At 44.1% G+C, this 20,390-nt stretch overlaps 1 non-coding gene across 1 annotated transcript; it reads right to left on the bottom strand.

Moving 5' to 3' along the window:
- Positions 1-13,395: 13,395 nt before the first annotated feature.
- Positions 13,396-13,469, bottom strand: TRNAF-GAA. Its single transcript has one exon. It is a non-coding gene; the product is annotated as a tRNA-Phe (tRNA).
- Positions 13,470-20,390: the final 6,921 nt, after the last annotated feature.

Below are 20,390 nucleotides of genomic sequence, written 5' to 3'. Positions count from 1 at the left end.
AGGATATCTTTTTTGGGACCAAATAAATCCCTATCTCAGAGATAGATAGAAGTTTTCATAATATCTATGAAATGATAGATTTGTTAAATATTAGATCTACGCCTATGTAGAAGATAATCGTGTGTCAGAAGAATTCTTTGATGCGGCGGAGCAATTGTCTTCAAGTGAAAAGGCATCATTGGTAGGCGGACAAGCGAGCATTCCTGTGTGATTGGGAATAGGTAATCGCAGTGAATCGGGCAATTCGTTACAGGATATCTGTATAATGACTACCTTTTCTGAAACCATACCGCTCCTCATTTTGATTCTGGTAAAGGGTGGGAATCAGTCCACGAATGAGTTCCTTCTTTAAAATCTCTCCGGTTTACACCAAGGCATAGTAGCTTGTTTATGTCTGATTAACCTCAAGGCGCCTTTTAGAGAAAACAGGGTGATCCCGCATCCATATAACTCTGTCTTCTTGCTCACTGCTCAAGGGCCTTATGGCTCTGATACACTCCCCCATTTCTTGCCGATCTTGATTTGCAGCTGCAGGGGGGGACCATCTGGAATTATGAATTAGAAAGTCTGTCTGCAACTTTTTCACTTTGACATTTTTGGGAAGACCAGACTCCCCTATGATCTGCTCACCATACATACCTTTCCACTATAGAACCGATAGGCAGCCAAGAGTCATACCAGAGAGATGTATTGGTTCCATTGCCAACATCATGTATAATATCTCTTATAGCCAACTCTCTCAACACCTGTCAAACTTTCCTACAAACCCAGCTACCATTATTTGGTGGGTTTAATACACCAACAAAATGCTCCTATTTTTGAGAAGCATTCTATGTATATCCTAAATAGCTGCACCAATGAAGCACCTTCTTTTCATTTCAAATAAATAGGTAAAGGGCCAAGCTACATTCCCTTTGAACCATATCAGGACCTGACCATAAGAACCTTCTGTCTTCTTCTCAATTGTCTTCAAATCAAAACCTGCACTGGCAGTATGAACACAGTACTCAAGTAAACACTTTCACGCTAAGGAGGGCACCCTGAACCTGTTGTACAGCATATTATAGGGCTTTTATAGTCCATCTCTATACTCTAGCTTTGATTCTCTCAATTAGAGTAGAGGCAAACAATCACTAACTGAGAGACTGGCAATCCCAGGTACTTCATTGGCATTTTACCTTCATTGAAGCCAATTAGATTTTCAATATTTCACTTTGCAGCATCAGACAGAAAGATCTCCATAGTAGATTGGACTCCTGGATATGCAGTAAGAACAGAAAGATTTTGGAATTCTTTTAAGCATTGATTGACCACAGCAAATCCTTCTCACGAACTAGAGATTTAGCAATCAACTGAGTGGCTTTCGCTCCTTGGTTTATTGTCTATCGACACCTTTTTCTTTTGAATTCATTGATAGAGCTTTTGGAGCGGATGTAAAGCACTAGATTCTTCAACGAGTACCAAGAAGAAATTCATGAACCAGACTAAGAGAAGAAAACAGAACAAAAAGAGTCTTGGCTTAAGCCCAGCCGCCTCCGGGAATGAATCGGGAGGAAGAGCCCCAAGGGCGCCATATTCTAGGAGCCCAAACTATGTGATTGAATAAATACTCAAATCATCTGTTGCGGGTCGAGGACTACGGAACCTTTGACGATATTACCTGACCGGAACGAAAGCTTAATGAGAGAGTGAGAGTTTACAGTTAAAGAAGAAAAGGAAAGACATGAAAGAAAGACAAGATGAAACAAAAGAAGAATGAGACTGAACAGGAAGGGCTGAAGAAGAAGAAAATGAAACATGAATTATCCTTCACCTATTTCTTCTTTCAATTCATGAAGGGAGACGAAAGCAAGATGAATGATCCTGAACAGTGTTTGAAGGGAGAGGAAAGCCGAAAGATGAATGGAATGAGAGTTTACAGTCTTTGAATAAATGAATTAGCTACTGAACCTGAACCGATATGACCTTCTTTCACTCTAAAGCTATTATGTATGATCCGGAGCAGGAGAGTCAATTCATGAGCTACTTCACCTTCACCGGAACCTATTTCTTCATTCTCCGCGGAACCTCTGAACCTCTGCAACTCTGTCTCATTCATTGCTGAGCTCCTTCTTTCACCTTTTCCTTCTGGAACTCTGACGGACCGACCAACAAGAAATTCATTCTATCTCTCCCTTATTTTTTTGATTAAAAAGTCTATCCTCTGTCTATTTTTTGGGATAAAAGAGTCCATTTGACCTGTAAAAGAGTGAAAAAGAGGCTAAATGGGACTGATTTCACCCTTTTTCCTGTTAGAACCATTAATTCAGAAATTCTATCCTCTGTCTATTTTTAGGGATAAAAGTCTATCTTCTGTCTATTTTGAGGGATAAAAGTCTATCTTCTGTCTATTTTGAGGATTAAAAAGTCTATCTATACCTGATTTTTTTGATTCAAATTGATGCTTTACCCTATTGAAACAGTAAAGACTATCGATGAATTAGACTGATCCTTCCAGGACCATTAATTCATTTTGTCTATCTTCTGTCTATTTTTTTGATTAAAAAGTGTATCTTTACCCTATTTTTGGGGATAAAAGAGTCCATTTTCCCTGATTTCCCTCTGGAACTCGACTGTAAACACTCAAAAAACAAGAAAAATCCTATCCTCTGTCTATTTTTTTGATTAAAAAGTCTATCTATACCTGATTTTTTTGATTCAAATTGACTGAGGTAATTAATTAGGAAGTCAAGACTCAACTCTCGATTCAACCTCAAACACTGTCAAAGATCAAGACTCCTTACTTATTCATTCGACAGAACAGGACTATGACTGATTAACCTTCTTTCACTCTTTTACTCGACTGTAAAGACTCAAAAAACAAGAATGATCCTATCCTCTGTCTATTTTTTGGGATATTTTCCTATCCTCTGTCTATTTTTTGGGGTATTTGAGTTCAAAATCGGCTAAATGGGACGGATTGAACTCTTTTTCCTGTAAAGACCATTTCTTTGAAAATTCTATCCTCTGTCTATTTTTTTGGCTATTTTTGGCTAGAGGTAATTCATAAAGATGAGAAGAAGGTCAAGCTCATGAGCTTATTCTTTATGGTCTCATTGCTCCGCTCCTCTCCCTCGCGGTCGAGTTGCTCCGCTCCTTCCCCGATATTACCTGACTGACCAGATTGGATTTCACTCATTTACTCTCCTGCCTGTAAGAAGCCAGAATGAGACTGAACTACTTCACGAACCTGATGGAACAGGGAGGGTAAACTGGATGGACTATTCTTCTTGAACGATATTCCCTTCCCTTCACTTTACAGGAGAGGAGAGTCAAATGAAAGATTCTTTCTCCTTCACCAGATTGAACTGTAAACAAGAAAGCAAGACAAGATTCATTCTTCGGGGAACCTTTATTACCTTCCCTGAAGAGAGGAAAGAAAAGAAAAAGAGAAAGCCGAAACCTTCAACCTTTTCCTATCCTTTAACTGTGTTTGAAGGGAAAGAAGGGAGACTCAAGCAAGACAACAAGACAAGATGAATTAGACTGATCCTGTAAAGACCATTTCTTAGAAAATTGATGCTTTACCCTATTTTTTGGGATAAAATCCCTATTTTTGAGTGTAAGGACCATTGATTATTAAATCGATGCTTTACCCTATTTTTCGGGCCATTGACGAGGTAATTAGTTCGGAAAGAAGAAACTCAAGAAGAATTAGACTTGACAGTGTTTGAATAAATAGTCAAAGGAAGAAGACGAAGACAAGATGAATGAGACAGACTTGACAGTGTTTGAATAAATAGGGAGCCGAAAGAAAGATGCATTCTCCTTCTTTCACTCTGACGGACCATTAATTTGAGCTATCCTCTGTCTATTTTTTGGGCTATTTTCGACTGAGGTAATGTTAAAGGAAAGAGAGAGACTGAGAGTGAACCGGATTTCATTCATTCATTTACTCGACTACCTGTAAGAAAAGAAGAATCAACCTTTTCCTATTTCTTCTTGATCCTGACCCTTTGACGATATTACCTTCCCTTCTTTCACTCGGTAAATAGGCTTCTCTCCTGAACCTCGTAAACTATCAGTCTGCTTCGCTCCTTCCCCTCGTATTCCAGTATCTCGCTTTCTTTTCGTGTTGTTGCAATGCTAATGAGGTACTAGCTTTTCTACGGAATTCGTACATGAAAAAGTACAAGTTGTATCTGAAACTACATAAGAAGATAAAGCCCAAGGGGAAAGGCGAAACCGAAAACCTCCTAAACTTTGGAAGTCTGAATACGCGAGCATTTCCAACTGAAATTGCGATAAGATAAGAAAGGAATTCATTGACTTCGAACAACAAAAAGGGGTGAGCACTAACTCTGACTTTTGTGTTTTGAAAGGAATGCTGCTGTAAAAAACGGAGGCGGAATTACAGTGAAGAAAAAGTCTCATGCAGGATAGCTGCCGCTAACAAAATTCACACAATTTGTTTATAGAAACAACACAGTACGGCTTTTTTCAGGCTCTCTCCTCTCTTCTATTACTTGTTTGAGTTCCCCTCTCTCCCATCCTCTTTTCAAGTCCCACTCTTTTCCCGGTTAAGAACGGCAGACCCTCCACAATAGAGCCCCCCGGGGTCAAAGAACATTTTCGTAAAGAGAAGCTCCGAAGGCAACCTATGCCCTCATTCCATTCTTTTTTATTGTAGTTTTCTTCTGGGCTTCATCCCGTCCGTTCCATTACATCTAGTGCGTGTCATACTTTGGGGTATAAGCCGTTAAAAAGGCTCTTCAACAACTCTCATCTTTGTATGTAGGTTGTTTAGGGGATCTGGCGTGGGTGGATAGTAGGTTCTATTCTTTCTATTTTCATCGAAACCGAAGCCATGCCACTTTTCAATATGATGAACCCCGACCCTATTCAAACTCGAGAATTTGGGTGACCGGTACCTCTACCTCTTGACCCATATCAACAACAAACGCAAGCATCCCCTTCTCCTTCAGAGGTTGTTCAATCATACCCACAGGACCTTCTCTGGGATTCACTCGAAAAAGAAGAAAGAAAGAGAAAAGGGAGGAGGAGGAGCGCGATCTCATGACCTCGAGACAGTTTCGCGCCACAGAGCGGAGCCTGGGGGAGTTCGACCACAAGGTCAAAATGAGAAAAGAGAGACCAACTCGTGAGGACTAGAAAGATTCCGGTGCACGAGCCAGAGGACGTGAGCCGCGCAATAGATATACTTTTTTTTGGTGGAACGGGTGGGGATCTGAAATTCCTCGCTCGTAAACAGGCCTCCATTGAAAATGAGAACTCCCGGTTCTGGATGGAATTGGAAAACCAGTTCCAACAACTATTTCCAACCGACAGAGGGTGAATGTAGGTTACGGCCAGACCGCTTGGTTCGAGGACCCGTTGGTCAAAGGAAAGGGGAGGTCCTGATGCCGGGACGGAGCCGTATGACAGGAGAGTGTATACTCTTGAACGTAGGGAGCGAGACCCTAAAAAAAGTGAAAGAAGCTATTCTATTCTGAGTGGTAAACTCTGAAAAGAAAGATGGAAAGAGGGGAGTTGGCTGATAAAGATGGACAGTGACGATTGCGTAATATCAATTTCTCGGCCTCGTCATCGAAAGCGGCTTCCAATTGCTCGGAAATTCTCAGCTATATGGGGGGCTTGGATGGTGAGCAAAAACAATTGATCAAGAAGTTGGTCAACTTTCGCATGAAAGAAGGTAAAAGAACGAGAGTTCGTGCTATTGTTTATCAAACTTTTCATCGCCCAGCTCAAACTGAACGCGATGTAATCAAACTGATGGTTGACGCCGTAGACAATATAAAGCCCATATGCGAAGTCGAAAAAGTAGGAGTAGCAGGTACTATTTATGATGTCCCTGGGATTGTAGCCAGGGATCGTCAACAAACCTTAGCTATTCGTTGGATCCTTGAAGCTGCTTTCAAACGACGTATAAGCTACAGGATAAGCTTAGAGAAATGTTCATTTGCTGAGATACTTGATGCTTACCGAAAGAGGGGAATTGCACGTCAGAAAAGGGAGAATCTTCATAGACTGACTTCCACCAATCGAAGTTTCGCGCATTTCAGATGGTGGTAAAGTCAAGTGAGACCACATAAAGAGCTCTTCCTCATTCAGTCAGATTATTCAGTAAGATATGGTATGGTTTGACCCTTTTTCTTTTCATCTTCATATAGAAAGCCTTCCTTACTCATACTCCTCCCTTCATTCATTGAGTTGGAGGAATCCATAGGAGGCCCGCCCCCGTTATGCATTGCATGAAAGAACCTTTCTTTGTATGACTTCTCTTTTTTTTGCCTCAGGTCGAATGAATACGAAAGGGAGATCCATACAAAAATAGGCCATGAATGAAGAAGTAGTGGGCCTTTCACTCTCTTTCTAGTGACTCGGGGAGCTGATCTGAGAAATGCACTTCAAAGGGAGGGAAGCTAGGTTTCCCATGTTGGTATGGCCGGGCATAAAAGATTGTTAAGTTAGGTCAAAAATCAGAGGTAGAGAGAGAGAACAGAACGGAACCGATAGCCCCGAATTATGTCGGAAAAGGCAAGAGAAAGAAAAGTCAGGACTCTCTCCGCATACCTCTCATTTGGGCAAAAAAAAAGGCTGTGAAGGTTTGCACCTTTCCTCACTTGAGTAGAAAGCTTTGAAGAAAGGAGGATATCCTGAGCCAAGCACAAGCAGTAAGTAGGTCGATCAGAGTAATTCAGTTGGATCAAGAAAGAAGGCCGAAAGCCAGGCAGTCAAGCTCACGTTGTCGACACCTCTTGTCCTGAGTGATTTCTCGTATGTGTAAAGACGGGTAGTAGAGCGTCTCATCTCTTTCCTCAAAGTGGTGGATCGAACTTCGATCATGTCACGAGAGTGGATTTGGTTTCCTCGGTCATTCTGCGAACCTGACAGCTATCACTTACTAGTCAATGAAAGTGGGGTCAGTTTCAGTCTTCTTCAGAGCTTGAAAGTCAGTGTCATGTACTTGCTTATGGAATTATTGCTTCAAAGAATCATCCTCAAGAATTACAAGATTGGCTTCTTGCTTATCAAGGGCTCCGGCCTTTATCAAACCAAAAGAACAATCTAATGATTGACAGCTTGCATCAGTGTTTAAGCTTGTTCCCTGGAGTTTGATCCCCAAGAAAGAGGGAAATGGCTGTGATTCAATATGAAAAGGCCAGCACTCACTCTTCATCAAATATCGAGATGCATGTAATAATCAAGGTTTTGATTCCAGAGTCAGATTGGGGAGACAACTCCTTCAAGGCTTTGACTTACATTCCTCGGAAGACTTTCCCAGCAACAGAAGAAAAGATTGCGAGGTACTTCTACCGCATCAAAAAGGGACCTTCGAGCTCAGCTTTGTCATCTAGCTCGGGCTGTTCAAAAAGAAAAAGAGGTTACAACTAAGAAGAACCGAACCTGAGGGGGAGCCACATAAAAAGAGATTCGAAACAAAATGTGAGCTGCAGTCGAACTCGTTGCAAGAAAAGGTAGTTGAATGTGTTAGACGAAGAGAATATAGCACGTAGAAGCAACTAGAGTCGGCAGTTGGCTTAATGCTTGCCAGAGAGAGTTCTATAGCCCTTAGGATAAAGACATGAGCATAGGATTTCAGAGGAGCCCAAGGAGGTTTCACGATCCGATCTCTCACTTGAAGAAAGATAGCCTAGAGAAAAAGGATGCAATGATGATCAAGTTCTTTTTTCATTGTAACGCTAAGGTGGACAAGACCTTACAACTAGAAAAAGGGGGCAAAATCACAAGTTCTCTTTATCAAATTGGGATCTCCTTGATGATCCTCCTTTCATCACAGAGGGGCAGAAGATGAGTTGGGAGTTGAATCGAGATTACTCTCACTCGTCCTAACCTCTCATATGTTGTGGGGATTGGTTGTCAATCTATGTTATGCTATCTCTGCAGAAGTTCAATTTGGATGAACTAAAAAAGATCCGAAGGTATAAAGACCCACCCTAAAAGGCATTATTCTTTTATCGGTAAGCAGCAGATCCTTGCTTCGGGCAACTTAGGGCCTATTCAGATCCCCTACCTATGAAAGCTGAAGGAAGGTATTAATGCTGGCTTTCTCTCTGATAGAAAATCAACCATAGGCAAATTTCTTCCCTGGAAAAAAAGAAAGGGGACTGATTCTTACCAACCAGAAGCAAGCATAGCGCATAGGATTCCACATCCGTATCAGAAGTGAAAAAATGATTCATTCGCCCCTCCCCTGAATTCAAAAAAAAGAAGATGAGGCTTTTGCTATGCCACCAGAATTGTGTAGTTAGAGTTATCCCCTTACACTGGGAGTGCTGCTCAAGCGCACAGGTCTGGATCTTGAATCGGATGATTCATTCTCTTCTGGAAAAGGAACTACAACCTATGCCCACTAAAACCCACCACCCTTATACCGCGCCGTGCATATAGAAAGAAAGAATAGACGATATTCCCCAAAAAAGGTTATACTCTTTGCAATTCCTTAGCTATTTCTAGTGGTCTTGTTTCCATTCCCAGGGTATTGGCATCAAAAAGAGGGCCTAATGCGCCCGGAACTATGGCAACGAAACGGGTCTGCGGGCCGGCAACCCGACCAGCTAAGAGCAACTCCAAGCTTGAGGAAGAATACGATCTCACTAAAGCAACCAAATGAAAGCAAGGCCTAATTGCTTGCTGCACTTCGCGCGCAGGAACGGATCTTAGCCAATTACCGGCTTAGGCTTTCGCGAGAGCACCAGTAGGCGCGCGTAGGTGGGTTCTCCCCTATTTTCGGGCTGCTAAACTTGGGTGGGTCTAAGCACGGGAAATGAGCCATGCAAGAGACCGTTAAGCGGAGCCTTGTCGGAACATCGGGTTGCCTAAATTGTCGGATGATGCTATGCGGGGTCGATGCTTGCATACGCGCAGAGCAGCTATGCGTCGGATATGTTGGCTTATCGAGTTGGTTGCTTTTTCGGTATGAGGGCGAAGTCAGACTTGGGCATGACAAGAGTGTCAGCCAAGTTCGTTGGCATGTAATGCCTTAGCGCAGGAAGAGATGCCTTGCGCTCCGTGGAACCATCTTCCTTTATTCATGCGGCGGAAGCTAGCGACAAAAGATAAGGCCAGCACAGTAGATGTCTTTACGGGACGGACGTGTTTGAGACTGAGTTAAGGATCCTTGTCTCCCAGGTTGGGGCCGGCGCTATGCGGACGGATGGTGAGCCTGAATTTCCTCTCATAGCAGCCTGTGCTATACCCATATCTGGTCTCCAACTTATAGCTCAGTTGAGTTCAGTAGTTGCTCAGACGAAAGTCAGCCTAGAAGGAATCTCATTTCCAATTTTTTGGTATAGAGTTTCTCTCAAGTATAGAATTCTCTCCACTTGCACGCTTACTAGATAGGCTAGCTTTGGTGCTTTTAGTGCTCTACTTGCAAACAAAAAGGGGAGGGACTTTTTCTTGCCTGCTTCTGGCGGTTTATCTCTTCACGAGTCGTCGGCTCTAGTCTAGACTTTCCCACCCAAGGAAGTTCTTGGAAAGCCTTTAGAGCGGGCAGCACAAACCCTTTCTTTTAGTCGGGCAAGGATGAACATTTTATGCTGTAGATGTTTTTGGCTTTTTTTTTGTTCTTTGGTCATTTCCGGTAACCTGGTCGATCTACTTCACCTTTTCCAGAAGGGAGTTTCGAAGGGCGGTAACCTTAGCCCAGAACTCGATCTACGGCCCCGGTTAGGGGCACTCAAAAGCGCCGTTGCCAACGGTGCAATCTATGGTGCCTCCAAGGCATCCCGCCCCCTTCCAAGTGATTCAAATCAAATAAGGCAAGTCAGAATCACCAACCAAATCGGAAACTCAATCCTAAACTTCGGAGTGGAAGATAGCAGAAGGCGAGTTTTCTGGATGTTGGCAAACGGGCATGAGAAGGAGCATCGTTCCCCGCTGGAGATCCTTTACTAAAACCCTGGAAAGCCACCTCTTCCTCGTTTTGCTTTTCTGTTTAAGGCTCTTTTGGAGTGGAATGAATGAAGCTAATGTGCACAGAGTTTAGATGAAATCCGGGTTGACCTTAGGGCTGCTGTCTCTCATGCCACTGCGGAATTGGGGGTTCGCAACAACTTTGACAAATTTCTGCAAGAGCTGGCAGATCATCCACTCTTCCCTGAAGCAAAGCAGGTTAACATTGAAAAGTTGCGTCGCCTAGGTTTGTAGAAAAAAAAATGAATTAGAAGATGAGTGTAGCAGCAATAGCTTTGAAGATGGTAGCCAACACTAGGATTTGGGAAGGATATACATAAGAGTTAGTGTGAGGAGAAAGAGCCTTCCCATTTGCTGTTCTAGACCCAGGAAGACTTGCCTTTTCCGCTATCACTTCCGTCAGCTCCGACAGGAGACCTATGAATGCCTTGGCTCTAAGCCGTACGTACCACCGTTCAATGCCATATTCCGCCGCGCAGAAACTTTTTCTTGTTCTATGGCGTGCTTTTTTTTGAGCCGCATTCATTGCTTTGAGGGATTGGTTGTGAGCAAGGAAGCGTTGAGTTGGGCGCGTAAGGTGTTGGGTGGTGGGTTTTGGATACTGCTTTGATTGCTTTTCACCTGTTTATATAATGAAGATTTCTTTATACCAGAAACATTGATAATTGTAGATAGATGGATAGCAATGGTAGTGAAGAGCTTTCCTTTCCTAGGGCCAACCTAGAATAGAAAGAGGGTCTCTTTCTTCCTTCTCCTATTCCTGTCCTTCCTGCTGCAGTTGATGGAGAAGCATTGAGCAAGGCAAGGAGTCAAGACATTGTTAGCTAAAATCTCTGCCCTTAGTATCTTCCTCCGCTCTGCATAGCAGTGCATTGAGGGAGCAGCAGTGGAGTTAGTAAAGGTATATGCTGGTCAGTTACAAGGCAATACCACTAGGGAAGCTGATCAAGCATATGTTTTTGACGATCGATAAAGAGGAGGTTGCTAATGATGAAATATACGAAAAAGGGCCTCGAGGTATCCCGGAACCCTTCCTCCCTCACAGGACGAGGGAAACCTGTAGTTGCCGATCTACTTGGTATTCTCGACGAAGCCTATATATACCCACATAAAGTGGGGAGACCCCTTAAAGCAACAAGCGAGAATGGCTAGGTTGATAGCAGGGTTAAAGAAAAGTAGAGTATGAAAAGACGTATCGCGTAACCGTCCCTGTAAGCAGCTTCATCATTCTTTCTTGATCTATGAACCGACTTTATGAAAAAATCAGTCTTTCGGCTTCAAGTGTGACTGTTGGGTCTGGATAAGCAGGACCTCTTGGTTCGGGGGAAACCGGAGATGTTGGCTAAGAAAGCTAAGCAGGCAAGTACAGGACGGACAAAATCAATGCACATACAAATTGATTGACATGATCCCTCTCCCTCTCTCTTTGGCTAGTTGGCTAGTTGCGCGATAAGCGGGAAAGCATACCAGGCAGGGAAAGAAAGGCTGCTCGATCTCCTGTAAGGCCAACCCTCAACGGCGAGCTCACCAGGCAATGCTATAAGTCCGATAGAAGTCCAAGGTTTCGTCTACTACGGACCAGGAAGCTCTTGGAGGAGCTAACACGAAATGAGAAAGACATTCGATTACGACAACTAATAGATAGCGAACTTTTTGGTAGAAACTGAATGATCCCTTGGCTCGGGCAAGAAAAGGAAAAGGTAGTCGTACTCTTACCTTTTCCGACGATAGGAAAGTTTGAGCTGAAAGATTGAATCACACCGGGTAAGAAAGGCGGGCTTAGCAGGTTTCTCCAAACGTATAGTATAAACAAAAAGAGGAAGCAACCGGTCCTGAAAAGGATACCGATACGCATACATTCTCGCATGGAAGAACCTAGCTGAACCGGATCAAGGGTCCTAACCGAGTCCGACTGACCTTCTTTGGCTGGCCCCCGCCCCTTGTAACGAGGTCAACCCGTACGTGCTTTTGCCTTTCGTTTAGCGAGATAGCTTACCAGCTCTTTCGGCTCATAGCAGCAGTATGAAAAGCGGAATCCTCATCCTAAGTCGAGTCCGCATTGCCATACGAATCGACATCGGCCAAACCAAGAGCTCCTATTTTTTCTTTAACGAAAGCGGATCTAAGAGTTTCGATAAAACCAACCTCTTTTAAAGAAGGAGTCGCTCTGCCTTGATCACCGTGGACATACGCAGCTCCCGCTTTACCTTCGCCTACCGTGAAAAGGAAAGTTCCCTCACGATAGGCCCTCCCAGCTCCCGAACGTCTTTCTATCAATCGAGAGAGGTACAGAATAGTACAACAAACCAACAAGACAAGAATGGACTCATAAGATGGGCGGTCAGGGAATCGATTTCATTTGTGTTATCCGCCAAGGAAATGAGAAAGGAATTCTCTATACACGGCTGAGAGATGACCGTATTGTTGCACATCCTGAATAAAGTACCGTAGGCAAGCGAAGCTTTTGAAAATGAAAGCGTGTAGAACTCAGCTTTCTCTTCGATTCGTAAACTTCGGATCTGATCTTCCTTTCGTCTCCGGGTGACTGAGAGAGAATTTGGGCCTGGCGTGCATCCGGTTCGGTCAACAATAAGGTACAAAGCGGATTGATTAAATGGGCTTGAAGTTCCATTATCGTTAGGTCGAAGATCTCTACTAGGTTTAGTGCACTTTGGTAGTTGCGAATGTTGCCGTAATCGAATGTCTTTCTCATTCGACATTCTCTCTTACCAAGCTCTCGTACTCGCCAGGGTTGAGGAGACAGTCCGTGAGCTAATTGGGCTTCGAGATTGCGTATACGCGAAAAGAGCTCGCTTTCGACTTTCTACCTCGGCGTTTTGTGCCCGGTTCTGGTTCAGGAAAGGGTCTGATCTCTTTCATTGGAGCACATTGATGCCGAAGGAGTCTTCGGAACCGGTGGAGAGGCTATGATGATTTCAGGCTATTCAAATAGCATGACTGATACCACAAAGAAAGGGTATCTAAGTCACACCAGTGGAATAGCTTTTTCATAATAATTATCTCGATATATGATACCAAAAACCTGCCTGATGACTGATAAGGTAAGGGGTTTCAAAAGACAAAAGAATGACAATTCTACGTTTTTTTTTCAGTGTGCGCGGTTCGCCTGCCTTCCTGACCACGGATAGGCTACGGGGCTTTGCACTTCGACCCCTGAGAATACCACATCAAGGTGACAGGATTCGAACCTATGGCCCTCTGTACCCAAAACAGATGCGCTGACCAGACTACGCTACACCTCGTCTCACCCCCCCGGAGCATATGGATCCACCCAATCGATGAACACTCAAACCAAACTCGCCCATCCTTTTTGGCACAGGGACGCGAGAACCAATCCGAGTAATCTACAGCTTTTTTTATCAAATCTACTTGTTTTGCTTCCTCTTTCATTTTCATTTCCAAATCAGGTCCCGGCTACGTGTCCTTTGGACCCTTTGCTTAGAAGTGGATTCGAACCACTGACACAAGGATTTTCAGTCCTTTGCTCTAACCAGCTGAGCTACCTGAACCACTTTCCTAAAGTCTGTTTTCTTCAAAGAATACGCCCTACCTTACCACTTGACTAGTAAGGGAAAAGCCCTTTACTCAAAGAAATAGTTAGGGCTTGATTTGCTTGTTCGTCAAGCTTTCGAGTCTTGAAACTGCCGCCTAATCTCCCAACATGCTCAAAAACCGAGAGCCGCCCAGGGACTGGACAACCGGAGGGAGCTTGCTTCTCGAAAGAGGATAGGACGGTCAAACAAAAACAAGGCGCAACGGGCTCTCCCTACGCTCCTAGTCACTAAGTTGTGCTATTCTGTCCTCGGGGGGACTCCACCAAGAGGTTCTTTCTCTCACGCACGTAATTTCGCCCGCTACCGGTCCGTCATCAAAATGAATACCCTAGTGGTTTACCCGGCATCAGTGACAGTTGGAGCTTTGATTGTAAACCCACCCTGTCTTTACCTACCCACCGCCCTTGTCTTAACACGATGCTCCTACTTCCCTTCCTCTCAATTCAAGGAAGATTCCCAATACATCTACGATCAATTCAATTAAGCGAATCTTCTCACTAACTTCTCTTTCTTAGTAGACAGGGTAGAGAATGAATGTGCTTGGGAGTCCCTTACAACATTAGGAAAACAATTCAATCCCACGGTAGAAGAGAACAAGAAAAGCTCGTACCAACAAGGAACAATCCTTTTTTGGGGCGGAAGGACTCAGGCACGCAGCTCTTTATAGATTCGGAGCACGAACTTGTGTGGTGTCAATTCATTCAATTAACATCGGTACAGGGCACGGCGAGGCAGTCTCCCGCGCGCTCGGGACAAGATTGGATTCATTCAATTAACATCGGTACAGGGCACGGCGAGGCAGTCTCCCGCGCGCTCGGGACAAGATTGGTAAGCATACATTAACATCGGTACAGGGCACGGCGAGGCAGTCTCCCGCGCGCTCGGGACAAGATTGGTAAGCATACATACCTAGCTCAGCCATTAGAGTTAGAGTCCATTCACGGTTAATTTACCACCAACGAAGAACGTCCCTAGGATATGTAGATTCATTAGTGACCTTAGCTTGGTTCAAAAAGTCAGGTGTAGATTTGATAGTGACAAAGGCAAGGGCTGCGAGAATGACCGCGGAGAACAAGGCTCGAGAGACCTACTATTCCAACCCAGTGAAGGCGACGTCTCACTACTACCAGTACGAATTGCGTTGATTCCACCCCTCCACTACCAAATAAGGCAAGGTCTCATGGTGGCAAAGAAAAAGAAGAAGCGCTCTTGTTGCGCGGACCCCATAATAAAGAACACAAGAAGCTCAGTAGCAAGCCGTCTCATAGTCACCACTTGTCTGTCGTTTCAAGCTTTCAAAACAAGCAGAAAAACAATATACCGTTGTTCTATGCCCGGTTCAGCAGCTCGAAGTTTGTTTGCTAGAGGTACGATAAGACGGAGGGAGATCTACTGATAAGGCGGTTGAGCCCCTTGGTGACATTTCTTTTCTGTACCAAAACCATATGTCTCGGTTTGGGACCACAAGGCGAAGACAAAAGGAGGGCATTTCTCAGCGGAAGAGCGCTATACGTTCAACATTTATCAGCGACAGCGGAAAGAAGACCAATAAGGTGGGATCCGAAGGCTCAGTCCCTCAAAGCGTACGGGAAGGGTCGGCGTTGGCAGAAAGAGGCGAAGCCGAGAAAGAAGCGTGTACGGTACGGGTTTCGGTAGTGATCTACTTGATCTGGTAAGCTTAGGTTAGTGGAGTTGTAAGTTAATCTCGACAGGTTGAAAAGCTTCAAGCTTACAAAACAAGACCTAAGGAGTTTGTAGCCTTTGAGTTCTCCGCCGGTAATGGGAAGATGAGCTTCCCCATTGGAATGGTATCCGCTCGAGGAGCCTGTCCATGCCTGCTTATCCAGACCAAACAGCAACCTTTGGTCCTTCGGGCTGAGGCTCAAGGCGGGAATCAAGGGTATGGGTTCAAGGCTGCTCTACTTACTGGGAATGGGATCCGGCACATGACGAATGGGACCCCCATGGCATATGAGATGTGGATGATGGAGCTGCTTGCTGCTGGTCTTTTATACGCGGACGCAGAATCCATTTTGACCGTGGAAGCAGGTCGCTAATTCAAATGAGGAATGACATATGCAATTAACTAGACACCATATTAGAAAATGAATGGCCAATTTGGTGCTTTTGATGGCCCATCCCTTTCATAATCGCAGCGCAGAGCAACAAGCCACAAGAGAGGCATTGCTCGCTTCCCGCTTGCAAACAGAAACTCCATCTTCAGCCCTTATCCCGAGTAGAGGAGCAGCGCTTCCTGATTCAATTGCTTGATTCACTGGGCTGGGCTAAACCTTCGACACCAGCACTGGATTTGCACAAAGAGAAAGACAAGACCGTCTAAGGCGCAAAGCCCTTATTGTCCAATCCAAACCTCCCCTCCTGCCTATTCTGTAACAAGAGCATTCGATGCTTCCTGTACTGCTCGAAGGGTCAGCCCCGGGGCGGAACTCCCCTCACCCTCTACATTTTGCTGAGCTGCATGTGGTCCAGGTTAGGTAGGGAAGATGATGCCTCATCTGGGTTGCCATAATAATTATTAATCCACGACCCACTCCACGAGAACTCACTGGATAGGTCGGATGGTGATGGCAGAGGAAGCCCCTGCCCCGTCCCCACACTCAAGACTAGCGGGAATAAGGGGGTCAAAACCATCATACCTACGAGAGAATACACGTAGATGCGAATCCAAGAAACGAATAAAGAAATGCTAAATCACAACAATATATACATAAGAAGTACAAGTTGAAGGCCGTACTTCTCTTTCAAATGAAAAGAATAACGACGAAAGAGAAAGATGCAGCTGAGAAGAATTATTCCAAACATCATTCTCTTCGGTCGTCTTTGGCCTTGTTACGAAATGGGCGAGGGCTGGTCCTGCCTAAGGTATACATTGGATAGTGGCTTACAGAACGGATCCCCGGATGGATAAAAGGAGGATATAAAGGATCTGACTGAATCATGGCCACATTAGAAAGCATGTAATGTGGGTTAAGAGGTAGCCAGGCTAGAAGAATAGAAAGAATTTGACCTTTGAAAAACTCTTATTTAGTGAAAGTAGGAGCTATTGCGGCCCTCGTGAAAGAAGTCCAGTCCGTTAGATTTGCATGTGCCTTTTCAGTCGAATCCCTAACTCAATTCTGATAATTCCTCTCCCTGCTATCCTCGTAAAAGGTTCCGGAGCTTCTCTTTCTTTCATTTTCTTCTTCTTCCTTCTTATTAGATAAAGGGTAAAGGACAGGTTCAGGAGTGAGCAAATCTTTCTTTCATTTTCTTCGTTTACAGTTCAAGAAGGGAAGGGAATAGAGGGGCAGGCAATGGAATTGCGAGACCGAGTTACATCAGTCGAATTAATCAATCTTTTTCTCTTCCATCTTTGAATTGGATTTGACCTTGTGAAAGAAGAGAAGGTTCAGCTTTCGTCTTTCAAAGCTCCTAATTCATTTACTCCCCTGTAAAGAAAGCAGCTAAGGATTGAATGAATTGACTCTCCCTACTGTCAAGGAGAATGCATCTTTCTTGTCTTGCTTTTGTCTCCCTCAAACACAGTAAAGGAGTAAGGAATGTTTCGTCTTGACTTGAAACAAACACTTGAAGGTGAACGAGTGAAGCAGTTACAGAAGGTGAAGGAAAGCAAAGAGAGAGAAGAGACAGACCGGCCATATGTCCTCTTAATTAAAGAAGGTAACAGGTAAGTAAATAGGTAAAGCTGCTGCTAATGAATGGACTCTTCTTTACAGTCTTTGTTTGAAGGGAAAAGGTTTGATGAGGTTGAGTATTGACTTGTTGGAGAGGTTCAGGAGAATGCATAGGAAAGGTGCGAAGCCACAAGACCTAGTTTACCTCCTTAATGAAATAATAAGGGATCAGGGAATAGAGTATAAGGAGCGGATCATACAGCCTATGTTTACTGCTCAAGAATAGGGAAAGGATTCAGATCAGAGAAAGAATAAAAGACCTAGTTACCGGGTTCAAGCAAGAAAGGATCAGAGAAAGAATCAAAGAAAGACCTAGTTACCGGGTTCAAGCAAGAATAAAGAGGAGAGCTCAGCAATGAGAGACCGTAAAATAGTTAGTTCAACCCTTCAGTCGTCGAGTAAATGAATTAGCAGCTTTAGCTGCTTTACCAGAGAGTCAGTCAAAGAGTGAAAGCAAGAAAGGAGAAAGAGCTGTTCCAGAGGGTATAGGTCAGGTAATAGCAGAAAAGAAGAATGAGTAAGTGGTTCCAATGAATAAAAGGAGTATTGATATCTTTTACAGTGAATAAATAAATAGAAGTAATTGAGTTCAGGAGTTTCCCTACTGTTTAACGAACCATACATAACTGAATAGAGGAAAAGGTTAAGGTTTGATCTTTCGTCTTTACTTCCTGTTCACTCTCATTCATAGTTCAATCAGTCTAATTCATCAATAGGTGAATATCGGTTTCTTTTCTTCTTTCGTTTCGTCTCATTCTTGTTTCGTTTCTTCTTTGTTTGGTTCCGGTTCATCTTTCTTCTTCTTCTTTTCTTTCACTCAGTCTCGCATAGAAGTTCTCTTCTTTCTTTTTCTATTTCTTCTCAATTCCGATTCGCCTTCCTCTTCTTTTCCTCTTGTGACTTCTGAATAATCAACTATACAAAAGTCCCTTCATTATCTTACTTTCTCTCTCCCTTGAAATGGCTTCCTCCCCTGCTATGAGTTCTCCTTTCGACTGGTTGACGCTTAGAGCTGAACTACCACCTAGCGCACTAAGGCACCTCATAAGGCTGGATCAACTGAATCCGATAGTAGTTGTCTCTGTCCACTAGAGTGGTGAATGAAAAGCATATTCTCCTATTGCAAGAGTGCCCGCGGAGGCGCTTGCTTAGATGAGAGTGGAGTTCCTTCACCTCCAATTGCTTTCCTCTCAACCTCGAACAGCCCCACAGCCTCTCTCTCGTGGGCTAACCAATGCGCCCCTACTAACAGCTATCTAATGCAAATATCTCATTTATGAGCCATATTCGCCTGAATTAAAGGCAACTGAGAGCCAAGCAAGCAAACCGTAAGGCCCACTCGACCTGTATGGATTCCGAAGAACTATAAAATCAAATGAGTAAGCAGTATACTTTCAGTCTAAAGTTTCAGATATCAATAGTAGTGAATATCTATATTTTCCAATATTCAATTGATCGTATGGAAAGACGCCTACACGGAACCTATACGAAGGAGCAAACAAGCCCCGTACTCTACTTGAATTTGACTAGGCATTGATTCCCATCTCGTTCAATCAATCGGCCCTCCTAGGACTGTTGTTTCAAGAATCTGACCTTAGCAACCCGAAACGTGAGCGGGGAAGCTGACTACACCTTAGCCCTTTGACTTGAGTTTGATTTCTGCAGTGCTCTATGAGCCGACTGCAAGCACATACCTATGGATCTATGTCACCAAAAACCCCCAGCAAGTCTACCAACCAGCACAGATCTTCCCAAGCAACTTCCAACTGCGCCAACTAGACATGTATCGAAACCTGGCCTATCTCCTCGTTCGCCGCCCCGGAAAGCCTTCCCCACCAACTCTATCTTCACTTCTTGTTCTGATTATGAGGGAAACGGTTTGAAACCCATAACTAGGGATCCGCACTCCCACTCCACTTTGCCTTCGTCCAAAAGACCTCTCGGAGGAAGAACTTGAATCCTTCCACCATTATCCACAACAGGTTCAACAAGGTGAGGCCAAGAAGCTAAAATGAATGAGCATCCTAGGAAGCCCTAGAGAAGGAAAGACGAATTTGATAAGCTAATGTGAGAAGCTAATGCCGTGGATCGCCCTTTACCTTGTAGCAGGAATTAGTTATCCGGGGAATGAGTCTTCGGCGGGAAAGGATGTCGATCCAATACAGGTACAGGTCGCTAATTATCCCTTGGACTAGTTAGCCTGGATGTCCAATAGCAATAAAGCAAAGAGAGAGGGGAAAGCTGCCCGAAAGTGCCTATTTGGAAGGTGAAAGCGCCTAACAGTTTGCTACTGAGGCTCTCTTCTCTCCCCCCTTTGAGGTATCGACTTAGCCCGAGGTCAACAAAAGTGAAAAAGCTGGGTTTAACATGGAAAAAGCGTCATCCCGCTTCTTCTTCGCCTATGAATAGATTCTCTTTCTCCATAATCGATGGAAGCCACGTAGGAAGGAGGCTCTGAAAGAGCTTTGCGCCTGTGCGTGAAGGAATAGACACTCTGATGCTGAGGAAGAGACTGAAAGACACTTTTCCTTTGGAACGGATACGACTATTAATATCTTAATATAAGTTCTTCTAACTCGAAATAGAAGCAACAAGCTCGCCCTTTTGTTTTGGAAGATTTGGCAACGACAGCGCTACCTAAGCCCATCCTTTCTTCACTTGTGTGACAAATCAAGAAGTTGGTTCAGTGAGGAAAGATAGGGAGAATCTTTCTTGTTGCGGAAAAGCAAGGGAGACGAATATCGAGATTGGGTTCGCGCTCCGTAACTAATAGAGAATTCCCTTCTCTGACGGATACTTGGCTTAGAGAGCAGCTAACGTCCTCGGCTGAAGCAAAGATAAGCTAAGCCTTGGCGCAACTCTGCCCGAATCACCCTAGTCTATTGGAAAGATCTGCCAGAACCCTCTTCTCCTTCAGACTCGACTACACGTAAAAGCTGTCTCGGCTGAAGCTAACTCTCTTTCATGAGTGCATAGATGGATGATTTCTCACTTATCACAGCTTGTTGAGGCAACTTCTAAGTTGGCATACCTTGCATACATCGAAAGAAGGACCGCTCCTTTCTCTTTCTTCAGACTTGAAAGTGACATCCATCCCATTCCCGCTAGTGCTACTCTGCCTTCTTTCCCGGCATATCTGCTTTCTTGTCGCATATGCGCTGCTACTAGTTAGAATAAGCAA

This window comes from Cucurbita maxima, unplaced genomic scaffold, assembly GCF_002738345.1.
Source record: "Cucurbita maxima cultivar Rimu unplaced genomic scaffold, Cmax_1.0 Cma_Scf00050, whole genome shotgun sequence".
Lineage (NCBI taxonomy): Eukaryota > Viridiplantae > Streptophyta > Magnoliopsida > Cucurbitales > Cucurbitaceae > Cucurbita > Cucurbita maxima.
The sequence above is the reverse complement of the archived record's forward strand: the minus strand, read 5'-3'. Positions and strand labels throughout refer to the sequence as shown.